Source organism: Eumetopias jubatus, unplaced genomic scaffold (genome assembly GCF_037043125.1).
Source record: "Eumetopias jubatus isolate StellerSeaLion01/CBP00866 unplaced genomic scaffold, mEumJub1_p1.0 scaffold_8, whole genome shotgun sequence".
Lineage (NCBI taxonomy): Eukaryota > Metazoa > Chordata > Mammalia > Carnivora > Otariidae > Eumetopias > Eumetopias jubatus.
In genome coordinates this window covers 93,929,053-93,944,548 of record NW_028274814.1, presented here as the reverse complement: position 1 = coordinate 93,944,548, position 15,496 = coordinate 93,929,053, and the positions used below count along the sequence as shown (strand labels likewise).

Here is a 15,496-nt window from a genome sequence, read left to right as displayed (position 1 = left end):
CACTCGGTAGGTAAACCTCCCAGAGAGATGAGCCTCAGTCAGACAGGAAACCAGGACGGTGCCCCCACTCTGATCTAAGGGAAGACAGAATAGATGGGCACCAGAGCAGGCGTGAGGGCACATTTGGTATGGAATGTGAGGACATTCTCCTTGATTACATTGGCCAACATCCACCTCAAACCAGAACTGTCCAGGCTAAGTCAACAACTTACAGACTCATGAACTAAATACATGCTTATTGTGTTAAAGTCAGTAAATTCTGGATGGTGTGTTGCATGGCATTATGGTGGTAATAGGTTACTGTACAAGATTGTTTCATATCCAGTACATGTAGAGCTGCCTTATTTTTTTTTAATGGTTATATACAGCATTGCATTGTATGTGCCTTATTTTATTTATTTTACTATTTTCCTACTACTATTTGTTTTAGTTGTTACTATAAGCAATGCTGCAAGGAGTATCTTCCTCCATATATCTTTGCACACACACACGGATCTATTGCTACAGTGAATTTCTAAATGTGGGACTTCTGGATCAAATTGTACCTGTAAGGATAACTCTAACAGATATTGGCAAAATACACTCTATAGAGGATATTCATTTACATGCTTGCCAGGAATTTGAGTGTCTATTTCCATACATCTTGATGTTATCAAGCTTTTTGGGTTTTGTTTACCAATATGGGAAGGTTAAAAAAAGGAAATTGCTGTGGGTGCCATTTTCATCCCTCTCCTAACGCAGTTCTAGAATGAACCCATCTTCTCTACTTATTCCCAATTACTCTGGCTGGCACCTATTACCCAATTATCTGGCCTGCCTTGGGAGGCGCAGACACCGCCTAGCATCACACCATTTTCCAGTGGTTCTATTTTGTCAGTACTCTCCTTTCATTGACAGATTATCCCACTGAATTTCAGGAAGTTATGACTAATCTAACATGAGAAAAATAGAGAAAACATTCCACATATTTATAGAGAAACGAGTTATGTTCAAGGTTGTTCATTATAAATGGAAATGTTGAAGGATGGTTAGAAGGAGCTAAAAAGAAACAAGGAGATTAAAAAGAGAGATGATAATGAGACAAACAGGGTTTTCTGAAGTCCCTTTGACGGCTACTGTATTTCCTGACTTTGGCTTCTCAAGGGATTTGCATGTGAACTGCAATTAACTTTAAACACTGCATGGTCAGTGCAGTAAACTTGTGAACGATAGTTTTTACCTTAGAGCTGGTCAGCTGCCCCCAGAGGGTCCTGATCCTCACAGGTCTAAAGAGAAGTCATCCAAATACAGAGGCCTAACAGTAACATCTATGTGGTAATTTATATATATATTAATTTATATATGTACAATGGGGAAATTCTAAGATAATGGGGGACATACTAAAATATAAAAGGGGCTGCAGGTGCACATAGTGAGAGACATAATTCTCAGAGGTAGAGTCTGGGCCCTTTAATCCCAATCCCCATACTACTATATCAAACATAGATCAGAAATATTTATATAATTATTTGATGTGCTATGCAGCTTTAGATAGTGAAACAAGAGGGAGAAACTTCATGTATGACTAAGTGTAAGTAATTTGACCCTAACCCAAGGCGAAAATTGTTATGTTGGAAGCATTTCTAATTTTGCCATAGATTCTCAGCTTTATGACTTTGCACTCAACGAGCAATTAGCTTAGATGGTGGTTTTTTTATTTTTAGGCATTTTTCTTTTGTATATCTAACCAGATTGCATTTGGAATAACAACCCTCTCTGAAGTCAGTAGGTCTTTGGAAAAAAGAGTGTGGAGGGCTGGAGAGAATGGAGATGGATCCCACCAAGGTCAAAGTAGTGGAGCCCTAATGCAGCCTTTTATCTTCTCCATTAAATGGTCATGCAAATAAGTGACCCAAATGAGTCAGCCTTCTTGAAACTGATATGATTTCCTGGATGGATCAAGAAAGCATAATGTCTTTAAGCTAGGAGTCGAAACCCTTAAATAAAGGACTAAACTGAAAAGATGTATTTAAATTCAGCTGTTCATTGTCTTTTCAATTCAATCGCTTTCCACTTAATGTGGTTTTTTTTTTTTCCTTTCACACATAATAAGCTTTAGTTATGAGGAAAAGAGACTGGCAGGAGAGACAACCCAGCCATTCAGGATTTCTAAAGGTCTCATCAGATAATCACAAACATTGGTGCCATTGAAGAAGCCCCGTCAGCAGGGGGAAGAGAGCGTTGTGACACGGCCGCGGGCCCAGTGGCCGAGCCCGTGCTGAGATTCTGCCACAGTCTTTTTGACCAACTCACTCCAACAATTGTTTTCTTCCCTGAATCAACCAATTATTTGATTAAGCTAAGAAATAAATGGTTGTTTTGACTTTCAGCTCTAGCCCAATGCTGAAATGAAGTTTGCCCTCTCCCATAGCTAAGTTCAATTCCCTGATAAATTTAGATTCAATTTGAGACGCAGAACAGCTACAAATTATGTTCTAAAGCCGGTAAATCATTGTTAACTTATTTTGTGGCTTTAGCGATACACCAGTCCTGTAAAAATAATGTGGGCTAAAGATCTTTCTTTGAAAAATCCCAGCAGCCTGTGATCTCTTCTTCGGTTTTCTTTTACTACCGTTATGGGTTTGTTCATTGTGATGCTATGTTAACCTCAGAGTCCTTGGTTCTGGTCCATTTATTTTTGTTCATCATCTCCAGGTGTGTTTCCAGGAGCATGTACTTCTCTGCACCATTTCGGGTCTTCCACACCCAAGTGATCTTTCTTCTTCGCTTTCCCAGGCTTCGCCTCTACATCCGCCAACGGTCTTTCATCACACGGGGCCCAAGGGGAGACGACCTGAGCTCGTCCCAGCTTCCCATCGTGTTACCTGCTCCCTCTGCTATCCCAGCAACCTGTACTTTTGTCTATCACAAAAGAATTGGAGGCCCAAAGAGTGACCCTATCTAGGAGAAGGTTGGTGAAGAGATGTCATTCGTCATGCCCATTTAGAGGCTTCGTTGCCGATAGTGGTTTGGCTCCTGTGTCCAGTCTTAGCAGACAGAGAGCCGTGGTTGACACGTGTGAAGAGCACACCAGGTGTTTGTCCTACCCCCCCCACCCCCCGGTTGCAAGGTGTTGTTCATGTTCCACGCGCTGGTTGAGCAGGTGCAACCAGAAGGAGCAAGAAACAGGCTATCTTCTTCACAGGTCAATTGGCACCGAGGGCTCACATTGGCCCCTTTCTTCTCCTGCCCTCAGAGGTCAGAGAAGACTTTTCTGAAGGTGACTTCTCTAGCTTCCATGACCCAGAACCAGCCCTCCAACAAGAGGTCTGTAATGAAGTGGCTGAGGGACCAGGGTTTCACGTGCCCTCCTCACTCCCTTTAACGATTCCCGTGTTGCTCTAAACACCTGGGAGACAGGCTAGATAGAGTTTTCTGTGATGAGAAGCAGAGGTGTGACCCCTGCCTCCAGGAGCTGGCTGTCCAGCGGCTCTGTCGTTCATACTTGCCTCCAGCTGGCTGTCCATCCTGGAGAAGCCTACTCCCACCTTGAGCCCATCTTCAGCCTGTTTTTTGGACATCGTCCTGTTAGACAGTATGCCCCTTCCAAATCACAGGCTTCAAATAAATGAGTTCTCTCTGCGTGTTTCTTCAGATGTTTCCTTTTAATGGCAGTGTTTGCTTGTGTTCAATTAGGGCTGGGGTCACGAGTCACCTCATACCTGCCTGTGGCTTCCCACCCTTTTAGTTTCGTTTCCTCAGAAAATGCTTTGATTCATTTTGGTTTTCAGTTTTAGCCTACGGTTCTCGTTTTCATTCTCTCTGTCTCTCCTTAAGCCCCACGCCTCCACTCTCACTCCTACCCTCTTGCTCTTTCTCTCCTTGCCATCTCCCATTAAAAAAAAAAAAAAGCATCTTTAACTGCAATGATCCCTGTAAGTAGCATAATAAACACACACACCTTGCTGTGGATTTCTCCTTTGCCGTGAAGCTGGAGAGCTGGGTAGCTACTCTCCTTCACCAGTGGAGTGAGATAGGGTGGCAGGAGTGCATTCTGGAGACCCGACTCTTTCACAGTGTAGCCATGTGATTAGAGGTAAGTCACCCTCTCTCTATTTTTCATCTATAAAAATAGATGCTCCCTGCCCTGTCTTCTTTGCAGAGTTTTTACAAAGATCAAATAAAGAAATGCTCTTGAATTCTCTTTGTAAAGTATAAATTGCTATGTAAATGTTGTTTCATTATTGCAATCCTTTTATAAATCTGGTCACCCTCCCCTGGAAGGTGTTAATTACACTGCAGGAGGATCTAATCGTCCTTCGTGACGCCTGGCCAAAGAATGACAGCCTCTAGGCAATGCCTATCCCAAGTCATTCTCACTTATCTGGGATCCTGTTCATCATTCCCAAGAATGCTGTCTGATTTCCTGACATTAACCACAACACAGGCACTCAGGTGGGGGAAGCTAGTGGGGCACCTTCCGTCAAGGCCACGCCATCACCATCATCAGCATGCCTCCCACATGACTCAGGGACTTTTATCTTTGCCATCCACAGTCTTCTTTAGGGGCAGGTTAGAAATCTCCAGATCCCTCCCAGCCAACTGTAGACAAAATTGCAGAAGAAAAATGTGCTTCTGTTTTGACAGACTTGTATTTGCATCTCAATTAAAACTTCTTTACTGCTGCATCTGTTTTCCTACTGGATATTAAAGACAATTGGTGCTCTAGTTTAATAAAATGATAAATTGCATCTAATCTGTGCTATCCTGCTTGGGAGCACTTCCCTAGAAATCTCCTCTATGCGTCTATTTTAAAAAATGATTTGCATTGAGAAATCAATGAGTATTAACATTATGTGTTAGGAGATGACACCTTACTAAAATCTTAAATATCACACAATACAATCAATTCATATTTTCGATACGGCAGTTCCTCATCAACCGTAGAAATCTGGTTTCTCCTCCAGCCAGGCTGCCTGAGACCAGGGAGCAAATACCAAAATGAAGCCCCGAAGTGCTAAAGGGAAAGCAGGGAAGTATATCCCAAATAGATCAATCAATGCCATGGGCATGTGGGGTGGAGAACAAGGGTAAATTATCAAAGCTGGGGCTTAGAGTCCAATAAACAGCTTAGGAAGGAGAGAAAGAAGCAAGAACAGCAATGGTCAGAGATAAGGCATTAACTCCTGTGCCCGTTTTGCACATTCCAGATACACCATTGTGTGATCAGGTCCATTTAAATGTTAGAGTGATAACTCGGCTGCCCTTGGACCTCCTGCAAAGGTATGAAACCAACTGCAAAACAAGTATGACTTGGGTTGTTCCTGTGTGCAGAGTCAAAGAAGTTTAAGTCCCGGGAAGGCATGCCTCTCGGGGAAGGAGGGACAGCCTACAGGACAGTGAGTTTCTGACAATGGACCAAACGTCCCTCCAACAGTTTATTCCTCTTGTCGTGCATCCAGTAATCAGCTGCTGCTTTGTAGATAACATCAGGGCTTTCAGTATTCTGCACTTCCAACCACCCTATGAACAAAACTCATGCTTCCCTCTAGTCACTTACTACAATTCCTTTTCAGAAATCTCTTTCCATTCTCACTTCTCCTGCTGTTACATTATACAGCCTTTCTTTAATAGAACAGCCTCAATATTTTCGATGTTTCAGCAACTTTTGATACAACTTTGTTCATATCTACCACTTAAGAACCAAGTTTCCTGCTAGTCCTAATCTGTTCTAGTCTCAATTTGCTACTGAAGTTCCTTGTGTTTATTATCAGTCTGTTTATTTTCTTCTTCAATAAATTCAAAGCTGGAGAAATTAGTTGTCAAGAGAATCTTCTTGGATCTGTCAGACAACTCCCTGATAATTCAGGATAAAAGCAGTTTCTTAATGCACCTTGTCTGAGCTTTCCACCATGGAAGTTTTAAATATTCAGACTAATCTTCAATGAGCAAAATGTCTGGCTTCAGAGATGTGCCTTCTTCAAGCAAAAAACTAGACCCCCATCTGTATTAGTCCGCTCAGGATGCTAAAACAAAATACCACGGACTGCATGGCTTAAAATGGCAGAAATATATTTTCTCTCAGTTACAACGACTGGAAATTCAAGGTCAAAGTACCAGCATGGTCAGTTTCTGTTGAGAACTTCCTCCCTAATTTGCAGGCAGCTCCCTTCTCCGTATGTTCTCAAATGGCAGAGCAAGAGAGTGAGCAAGTTCTCCGGTGTATCTTCTTCTCCCCTCCTCCTCCTCCTTCTTCTTCCTCTTCTTCCCCCTTTTTAAGATCTATTTATTTATTAGAGTGAGAGAGAGAGAGAGAGAGCACAGTGGGGAGGGGCAGAGGAAAAGAGATACCCAAGCAGGCTATGTGCTCAGTGGGGAGCCCGACGTGGGGACTCCATCTCAGGACCCTGAGATCAGACCAGAGCTGAAACCAAGAGTTGGATTTAACTGACTGCCACCCAGGTACCCCTCTGGTGTATCTTATTTTAAGGGCTCTAATCCCATCCCGAAGGCCCCACCTTCATGACCTCATCTAAATCTGAGTATCTCCCCAAAGCCTTGTTTCCAAATACCAGCACATTAGGGCCTAGAGCTTCAACATATGAATTTTGAGAGGACACAATTCAGTTTATAGCACCATCCAAAGAGCATGATAAGGTACATTCCTAAGATTATAACAGAGCTTCCCAGACATTTTCCATACCCAACCAAGAGCAGTATGTGGTATATAGTAGTTGTTCGATAACACTTGTTGAACAAACTGAAAAATGATCAAATGTCTAGACCCATCCTTCTAATATCATGGGGTCACATAGCAAGAATCGGTATGCATTCGTTCAGCAAATAAATATATTAATGAATTAATATTTGGTACCCACAAACTCTAGCACTGGAGACCAGCCCTGAACTATAGTTTCTTAGCAGGGTGTACCTCACTACCTGCAGCCAAACTTCCTTCCTGCTCACTGTTTGTTCACTGGGTGCTTATTTTCATTGTAGAGCCTTTGCTGGTTACCTGCCCCTGCAAGGAAGACTGATGGGTTAGGCTCTGAATGAAGCATAGCTGGATTCCAATCCCACAGCAACCATTTGATATTTGGGTGAAAATGGGCATATCGCTGAATATCCTTAACAACCACAACCTCCCTGGGATGCAAATGCCTTCAAAGGAAGACAATTAGAATTAAATGATTTTAAACAAAATTATATTTCATCAGCTTGAAGGAGCACCTCAATAAAGGCTTATTCTCTTCTGATCGTGGGCAATTTCCATTTTCTACACATCCTGTTTCTTCTGTGAAAGTTTTCTCTTTAAAATTGTATTCAGTCTCGGTGACGTGGGTAATCCAGGCACTCTGCCCTCTTGAAGGGGGCCTAGATTTGCTCGGCCTGATGCTTATCCTCATTGCCTCAGTGTCTCCTAGGGGAAGGCATGTATCCCAAGCTCAGCCAATCAGCCTTTCTCTTAGGACTTTGCTGAAGAGCATGATGTGAAGACAAACTTTTTTAAAAAAATATTTTATTTGTTTATTTGAGAGAGAGAGAGAGAGAACAAGAGGGAAGGAGGGTAACAAGCGGGGGTCCACCCCAGGACCCCGGGCTCATGACCTGAGCTGAAGGCAACTGCTTAACCCACTGAGCCCCCCAGGCGCCCCAGAAAAAGCTCGTTCATTCCAGCAGTGATACCTTTAGCAGTCATGAAATTTTTATGCTGGTTCTTACCTCATTTCCCAGCCTGATTCTCCGGTCTTCCCTTCAACTATGTGAATTCCCCAATGCCTTTCTAATACATGATTAAGCTAGCCACAGTTAGATTCTCTAGTTCGCAACCACAAAATGCTAACTAAAATTCAATTTTTAAAACTTAAAAAAAAATCACTTAAGGGCATACAAGTAGCCAAAGATAAAGAAATAGTTATCTTGTTTGTAGGTAGAAGTATTTGATATTGTAATGATAACATTTTTTCTATAAAATCAACATGATAGTAATTAAACCACCAAAAGACTTGTTCCCAACTAAAATTTTAAAAGTAAAAAAAAGAAAAAAGTAACTACTAGATATTGAAAGGCATTACTATACCCCAAGTTATCTGTACTACGGTACTGGATTATTTAATTAAAGATACATTGATAGCTATTTTGGAAAAAAACCCTTAAAATATCAAAATAAATTCTAGAGAGATGTAAGATTTAAGCATGAAAAATAATCATAAAAATTTTATGAGAAAATAATATATTAATGTACTTACATTCTTGGAATGGGAAAAGCCTTTCTAAGTATGAATCAAAAATTAAAAGTTATAAGGGAAAAGACTGATTAATTGGACTAAATGTGTTTTAAAAATTCTCTGTAGAGCAAAAATATCGAACACATGACCCCTCAACTGAACCGATTCCCAGTTTTCCCCTACCTTATAATATCACTAGCAATTTACCAGGTAATCACCTTAATCATTTCTTTTTAAATCATAGGAAAGTTTCTACATCAGTACTTAGTTATACTATATTGATCCAGATTCAGGAATCTGGTGATGGTCACCTTGAACTGAAACATGTGTATTACTGAAATATGTGTGAAATAATGAAGGTAGTGTTTATATATCAAGGTAAGGGCTTTACATTTATGGTCCCATTTAAGCCTAACAAATCTATAAAATAAGTAATACTATTATAGCCATCTTACGGATGAAAAAATTGAGAGTTGAAGAAGTTAAACCACAGATATAGTTATTAAAATGGCAGAGTGAAGACTTGAACTCAGGTCTATCTATGAACTGAATGTGTTCTCAATAGCTCTATTGTACTGCTGTTGATGCAATGGAGATATGACATATCTCTGTTTGTAAGCATAAGACCAGATGTTTCCTATTGTTCTCCCCTTCTGAATAAAAAGCAAGCTTCACTACACACAAACATTCATTCACTCAAAAACCTTTATTGAGTAGCTAGTATGTGCCAAGGATAGTCATAGCAGTTAGTAATCCATCAGTGAATAAATCAAGGTGTCTGCTCTTAAGGGAGGAAATAGACAGTACAAAACAAACACAGAATATGCTAGATGGCAATAAATGCTATGAAAAAAGCAATTAAGGAGAATAGAGAGTGATAGAAGGCAGAGTGATTTATTATAATGGATGATCAGGAAAAGCTTCTCTATTAAGGGGACATTTGAGCAGATACTTGAGGCTTTAGGGAGCCAAGCAGATATTTAAGAACAGAGTAATGAGCATGAGAATTTCAAATGCAAAGGCATGAGCACACTGGGCATGCTCAAGGAACTCCATGGAGAACAGTGTGACTGGAGTGAGCCAGGGTCAGAGGGGTGGGCAATGAGGTCAGAGATATAGCAAGGGCTAGAACACCTGGGGAAAATGTCCACCTGCCACGTTCACAAACAATCCCCTTTAATGCCAGAGTCTATGAGACAGCACTAGGCTGACTTTGAAGCGGAAGAACATTTTATACTCTCGTGTTCTTGGAAGAGAGACGCACGATCAGATAGCAGACTTGAATCACCTACCCTGATAGACCCAACCAGAAAGACACATTATGCCCTTAGAAAATGGGAAGCCCAAAGACATTTATGATTAACTTACGCATCTGCCGGGTAATCTCTCCCATTATTGTTTTTATCAAGCAGAGTAGACTAAACAGTTGAAATGATCAATTAGCTTAATTACGACTTAGAGCTATGTTCCTTACCGTGAAATGAATTCTCTCCCCTTTGACTAGGTTATGCGTTTGAGATTTACATGTGATAGTGGTTTAGAATGACTCTGATTGCCCTCTTTGTGGGTTCCTGCTAAAAAAGCAACACTCTTAACTCTCAAAGGTTAGCACATTTTGGGGGAAGCGATGCCATGCATTCTGTATTTTGTTTTTTAATTCTGTTCACCTGTTGTCAGATATCCTATGAAAACTTGTGTTTAGAACCCAAGTCTGAGCAAAAAGATGAATTTCACCAAAAAAGAGTAAGGGATTAAGAAAGTAACCTTTAAAAGAGAAGATTGTTTTAACTGCTGTTGAGTTATTGTACTAAGAAATGATATTCCTAAAGGAGCAAGGATTGACAAAAAACAATTTATTTTTGATAAAAGGCCAGATAGTAGATAGTTTAGGCTTTGCAGGCCATGCAAGTCTCTTTCATCACTACTCAACTCAGTGTGAAAATAGTATGCAAATGAATAAGCATGGTTTGTTCCAATAAAACTTTATTTACCAAAGCAGGTGGCAGGCCAGATTTAGCTCACAGGACAAAGCTTGCAGACTCCTGTTATGGAGCCTCTGGTTATTTATTTCTACAAGTGCTTAGGAAAACAGATAGGTAGATAGAAAAGTAATACAGCGTCTTTCTTTGGTCTCCCTGCTCATGAATACCCAAGTTAAATGTAATTTTCAAAAGAAGCCCAGTCAAGCTAAAACTAAAATAAATACCAAACAGAAATAATAAGTAGGGCTCATGGCACAGATTACCTCTGCAGTCTTAGGACAATGCAAAATATATTGATGCGCAACCATGGCAGGGAGCCCCTACTTTTGCAGTGGGTCATAGCAACTGTCTTGTTAAGAAAGGTTTCTGGTCAGTCATGCGCTCCCTCCCTCCTTTGTTGTGGGTGACATCTGATGAAGATTTGATGATGCTTGCATCACCCTTCTGACTTTCACAGACTTTTCTGTCTAGTGCAGGACTTACTGGCTTTGCCCAAACTCCAGCTGTGGAGACCCTCCTGGCCATCTCCCCAGCCCTGATGTGCCAGCCCCGCTCAGGCATTCCAGGACTTCTGCACGTGGCATATGCATATGCAGCATATCACACAGTTCTGAGGCCAGGCCCAGATCACCAGGAGGGTGCTCCTCGAGAAAGAAGAAAGAGACAGAGGCAGGACTGGCATCTTATATCTGTTCAGCTCAACTCTAAACCCTTAGAAGGTCAAGGTCATATGGCATATTTCTTTCCTCCACCCTTTAAGTGGACGCTAACATGGACCTGTCTACAGAGAGGGTGCTCCATGAATGTTGGTTGGAAGGAGATGCCAGAGATACTGCTACCATTTATCTATTGATCACTCGGGGCCTTTTGAGGTCTCAATACTCAGTGACCCTCACCTACCTTTTCCTCCTACCGCCTCACATACTACTTCACGTGCCAGCCTGCAAATAAGCCCAGAGGTGAGATGCTTTACGTGTTGGAGAATCTCAGAATTTTGCTTTTATGGCCCATAGCAGATAAATGTAGTGATTCAGTAACATGAAATCCCATGAGTCCTCATTAACCGTGGTGGTGGAAAACCCAAAAAAAGAAATAGAGAAGATGTTCTAGTCCGGGGGGACCTTTGAAGGGTACATGTTCACCTTCACCAATAGTCTTTTTTTTTTTCTTTTAAGATTACAGTAACAGATTGCTCTCAGAAAAAGGCAGAGGTTACCCCATGGGCTGAAGGCTCTGTTGTCAACAGCATTGTCATGCCTCCAATTTCTAATTTCACAAATTCCCTTCTCTACATGGTCCAGGTAGCCAATGAAGAATGCCAACAAGAGGAACTCACAGACATTTGGAATGCAGAAGTGAAGCGGAGCCATTATTCCCCAGAAGTGGCTGTAGGCAGAGAGGAGAGTCCCAGGGGCTTCCAGAGAGTTCTCAAGAACCATCTGCTTTGCCGCAGCAGACGGAGGCTGTTGAAGCTCCTCTAAGATTCCTGAGAATTATAGCAGCTTCCAGGCAAGCTTCTGAGAACCCACCTGCTTAAGTACTCCTGCCTGAGATCACCAGCATCAATAACCTTGACCTCTAGTGACAGCTTCCCAGATTTCTGCATCCCCAGATTTCCACATCCCCAGACTTCCCATGAAAACCCTTACTTCTGTGTTGAACCCTTTATCCAGACTGAGCCCTGTATCACCACAGGTAAAGGATAGGGTAGGACACAGTTAACATCACCCTAGCACTCACTTTCCTTTTGGAAATCCATGGGTGTTAAGGAGAGCATCCACTGATGAGCCAAATGCTGTATTCCACTGAATCTAAGATGTTCTTGATGATAAAACAGACAGGTGCCAGTAAGAAGAAAAATGTCCCTGATATGGAGGTCAATAGGAAGCCCCTCCATAAAGCTGGGAGACCAAACAGCTCTATCACCGGTGCAAGTACAAATGAGAAATGAACACACTTTGCGGGAAAGGAGGGGGAGACATTGCCAAAGGGGGAGGAAGAAAATCTTCTGGGAGAATTTGAACTACAAACTGCTCATGCAGCTTTTGCAGGCTGAATTTCCACCGCCAAGGCAGCCCCGCCCCCCCATCCTGAGGCAGAGAAGTGAGAGAGGTTTGGGGTTGGTGGCACCCTCCATGACCGGCCAACAGCAAAAGCAAGCCCTCCGTGGGAGGCTTCACCTTGAGTCCAGGTGCAGGAAATGTTCCAACAACCGGAAGAGGCACTCTGATCTCAAGAGACTCAGAACAGAGAGGAAAAACCACTGTGGGTCTTAGGATTCTAAAATATGCCAGCAAGCGACTGCACACTCGCTGTGTTCTGTGAGTTTCCCATTAAGAACGAAGTCTGAGGCTCTACTCTGGCCCATCCTAGTCTCCAGACCTGCTGGCACAGGTTTCACGCCCGGGGCACACCCTCTCCACACTCCGTTCCGGCTTCTTTCAGCTAGTTGCAGCTCTCCAGACTCCCTGAGCCATCGCACTGAGCTTCAACACTCCTTGTTCCATCTGCTCTGCTCTCTCTCCCCGTCCTCTGTGGGTTAGCTCACTCATACTTTCCAACTCAGATGGGCATTGCCTCCCGAGGGCAGCTTTCTCTGAACACGTCTGGTTTATGTGTGCCTTCTCTGTGCTTCCATCGCACCTGATGCTCCCTGACAGCCCACCGGGGTAGGATCCGTACTGTTTGCTAAGAGTTAAGCTTAAAACAAAGCGCCTACCACAGTGTCTCGCACACTGTAGATGCTCTGTAAATGCAATTTCTCTTCTCCCTTTCTTAAGGGCCTTGAGTATTCTGTTCAGTTCAGCAAGATGCATTCCCCACAGTACGCCAGCCACGGTGTTGAGGCAACAGGGATGAAGAAAGCACAGTCCCTGCCCTCAGGAAGGCAATTCAGTGAGAGAAAAGCAAAGAAAATCAGCTAGTGAATTCACCAGAGACAGTGTTACAGGAATGCATGGGGTGGCCTGAGTCAAGGTGCTCGTGTGGCTCAGGAAACGGTACCAGGAGTGGGCATCTGAAGAGCAGCTCGGAGCCCCAGTTACCACCAGCCCGGTCATGCAGAAGGTGGAAATTTCACAGGTGCGTGAGAAGAGGACCATAAGAAGTGATGTGATCTGTGGTTAAACCTGCTGCCGCTTTGTATCCTAGAGCTCCGCCCAGGGCCTAGCACTTGGTGGGAAGGAAGGAAGGAGAGAGGGAAGGAGGGAGGAAAAGAGTCAATCCTGCATTTAATCATCAGCTGGTTATGGGCAAACAGAGCCTGCTGGTTAGTAATAAAGCATCCAAGTCAGGAGAGGAGGGAGGAAAAAAGAAAGGAAGGGAGAAAAGGAGGGGATCGTCTGTGGGGAGGATTTTTTAGGTTTGTTTTGGGTCATTCTTGTCTCATACGCTTGATCTTACTCCGATTTTTTTATTATTATTATTATTATTAACCTAAGATTCCAATGTGCCCGCCAAAACCAGGGAGACAGCCCTTTTCCCCACACCAAAGCAGCAAGGACCTGAGTGCAGTTACATGTTGGTAAATATTTAACAACGGGCTCTGCGAGAGGAAGACAAAAGCCCTGGGCCACAGCATGCGCCTGTCTGCAGTGTAGGTCCTCATCGGGGCCGATCTCAGGCCGTCACAGGGCACGAGTGCTGGCAGAGCCGGGAGGAAAGGCTGCAGTCAGCTCTCAGGAGCTAGTACAAACCGGCCCCAGCGCCCCGGTCTGCGTGGGAGTTTCAGAACTGTAAAAGGCTGGCAGAGACCAGAGCCAGGAGCTAGAGTGCTATGAACACCAAGCTGTAGGGGGCTAACTTCTGGAGGCCCCAGCAAGAGGCCACATCTCTTAGCACCCTGGGAGGTCCCATGGTTCATGGCCCCAGCCCAGTGGACAGAAGATGTAGTAAGAATGTAGAGATTCACTGAGGCTCAGCTGCACTTTGGGTGAAATCTGAAGTCCAAAGCTGCAACGCCTTCCCAATGCCTGAGTACTGCCCAGAGCTGAACACACAGCGCACGCCCTCGAACCTGTGCTGAAGGAATTAAGGTGCTCTGCTGTGCCTGGCAGGTGGCCAGGTCTCCCCCAGGGGAGGAGGAAGCCAAGAGGGTGGGGGATCACAACGACAGTATCCAAAATACCCATAAGCATCCAGGGGGATGGGAGCATTTAGAGGACATGGAGGGCATCGATGGGAACGAGAGAAGAGTAGTGGACAGAGGAGAGTTCAGGCTTATTATTAGAAATGGCTAAACCATAGAGGTTCTTGAATTTTGCCTTGCCCTCCTCCTTTTTCTTATCAGCGGAGAGAACATGGTGCGTGGGCCCAGAGGTAGTGGGAGTAAAACAAAGAGAGTCTTTGTAGTAAAACAAACAAGAGGCTGTCGTTCACATGCATAAAGCTGAAATCTTGCCCCAGGCAAACGTGGGGCTACCTCACGCCATCCAAAACCCTGCTATTTATTCTACCCTGGATGTGATCAGGGAGTTTAGGCAGATGATAAAAATGCTGAGAGACTTGGACACGGATGTTCATAGCAGCGTTACTTAAAATAGCCAGAAGGTGGAAACAACCCAAATACCCATCAGCTGATTAATGGCTAAACAAAATATGGTATATCCAGACAATGGAATGTGATGAGGCTATAAAAAGAAATGAAGGACTAATATATACTACCATATGGTTGAATCTTGAAGACATTATGCTAAGGGAAGGAAGCCAGACACAAAGGACCATCCATGTATGACCATAGGATTCCATTCCTAGGAAATGTCCAGAACAGGAAATCTATGAGAGAGAAATTAAATTAATGGTTGCCCAGGGCTGAGGGCAGGGTCAGGGGAACAGGATTGCTTTGGGGGATGATGGAAATGTTCTAAAATTGAGTGTGTTGATGGTTGTACATACCCGCAAATATACTAAAAGCCATTCAATCGTACACTTTAAATGGGTGAATTATATGTTATATAACTTATATCTTAATAAAGCTGTTTTTTAAAGAAGCTGATGGAAGCTGATGTATGATGTATGAAGTATGACCGATCCTTGCCCCGATCCCTCTTCCTTAGTACCCCAGTCGAAGCTCGGCATCATTCAGCCAGACCTGCTGAATTATGGGCCGTAGGAGGCTCTTGGAATACTGAACAATGGACAATAAAAACAAATGAGAAAGAACACACTTTTGAAAAAGACATTAAAGGTAAACAAAGTGTGCAGCCACTGTCTTTCCAGTTACCCGGTTCAGACACCCAAGAGTTATCCTTGGCATTTCCTTGTCCCTCGTCCTCCGCAGCCGGTCCGTCATTGAGTTTTTGGATAGTG

General features: G+C 43.3%; 1 long non-coding RNA gene across 2 annotated transcripts; it reads left to right on the top strand.

Annotated features, from left to right (window-relative positions):
• Window positions 1-3,836: 3,836 nt before the first annotated feature.
• Window positions 3,837-11,691, top strand: LOC114214905 (uncharacterized). Of its 2 annotated transcripts, none has more exons than XR_015768778.1 (3): window positions 3,837-4,075; window positions 5,190-5,262; window positions 11,491-11,691. It is a non-coding gene; the product is annotated as an uncharacterized LOC114214905 (long non-coding RNA). The 2 variants fall into 2 exon arrangements; XR_003610506.2 differs by lacking the exon at window positions 11,491-11,691 and adding an exon at window positions 6,979-7,136.
• The last annotated feature ends 3,805 nt before the right edge of the window (window positions 11,692-15,496 follow it).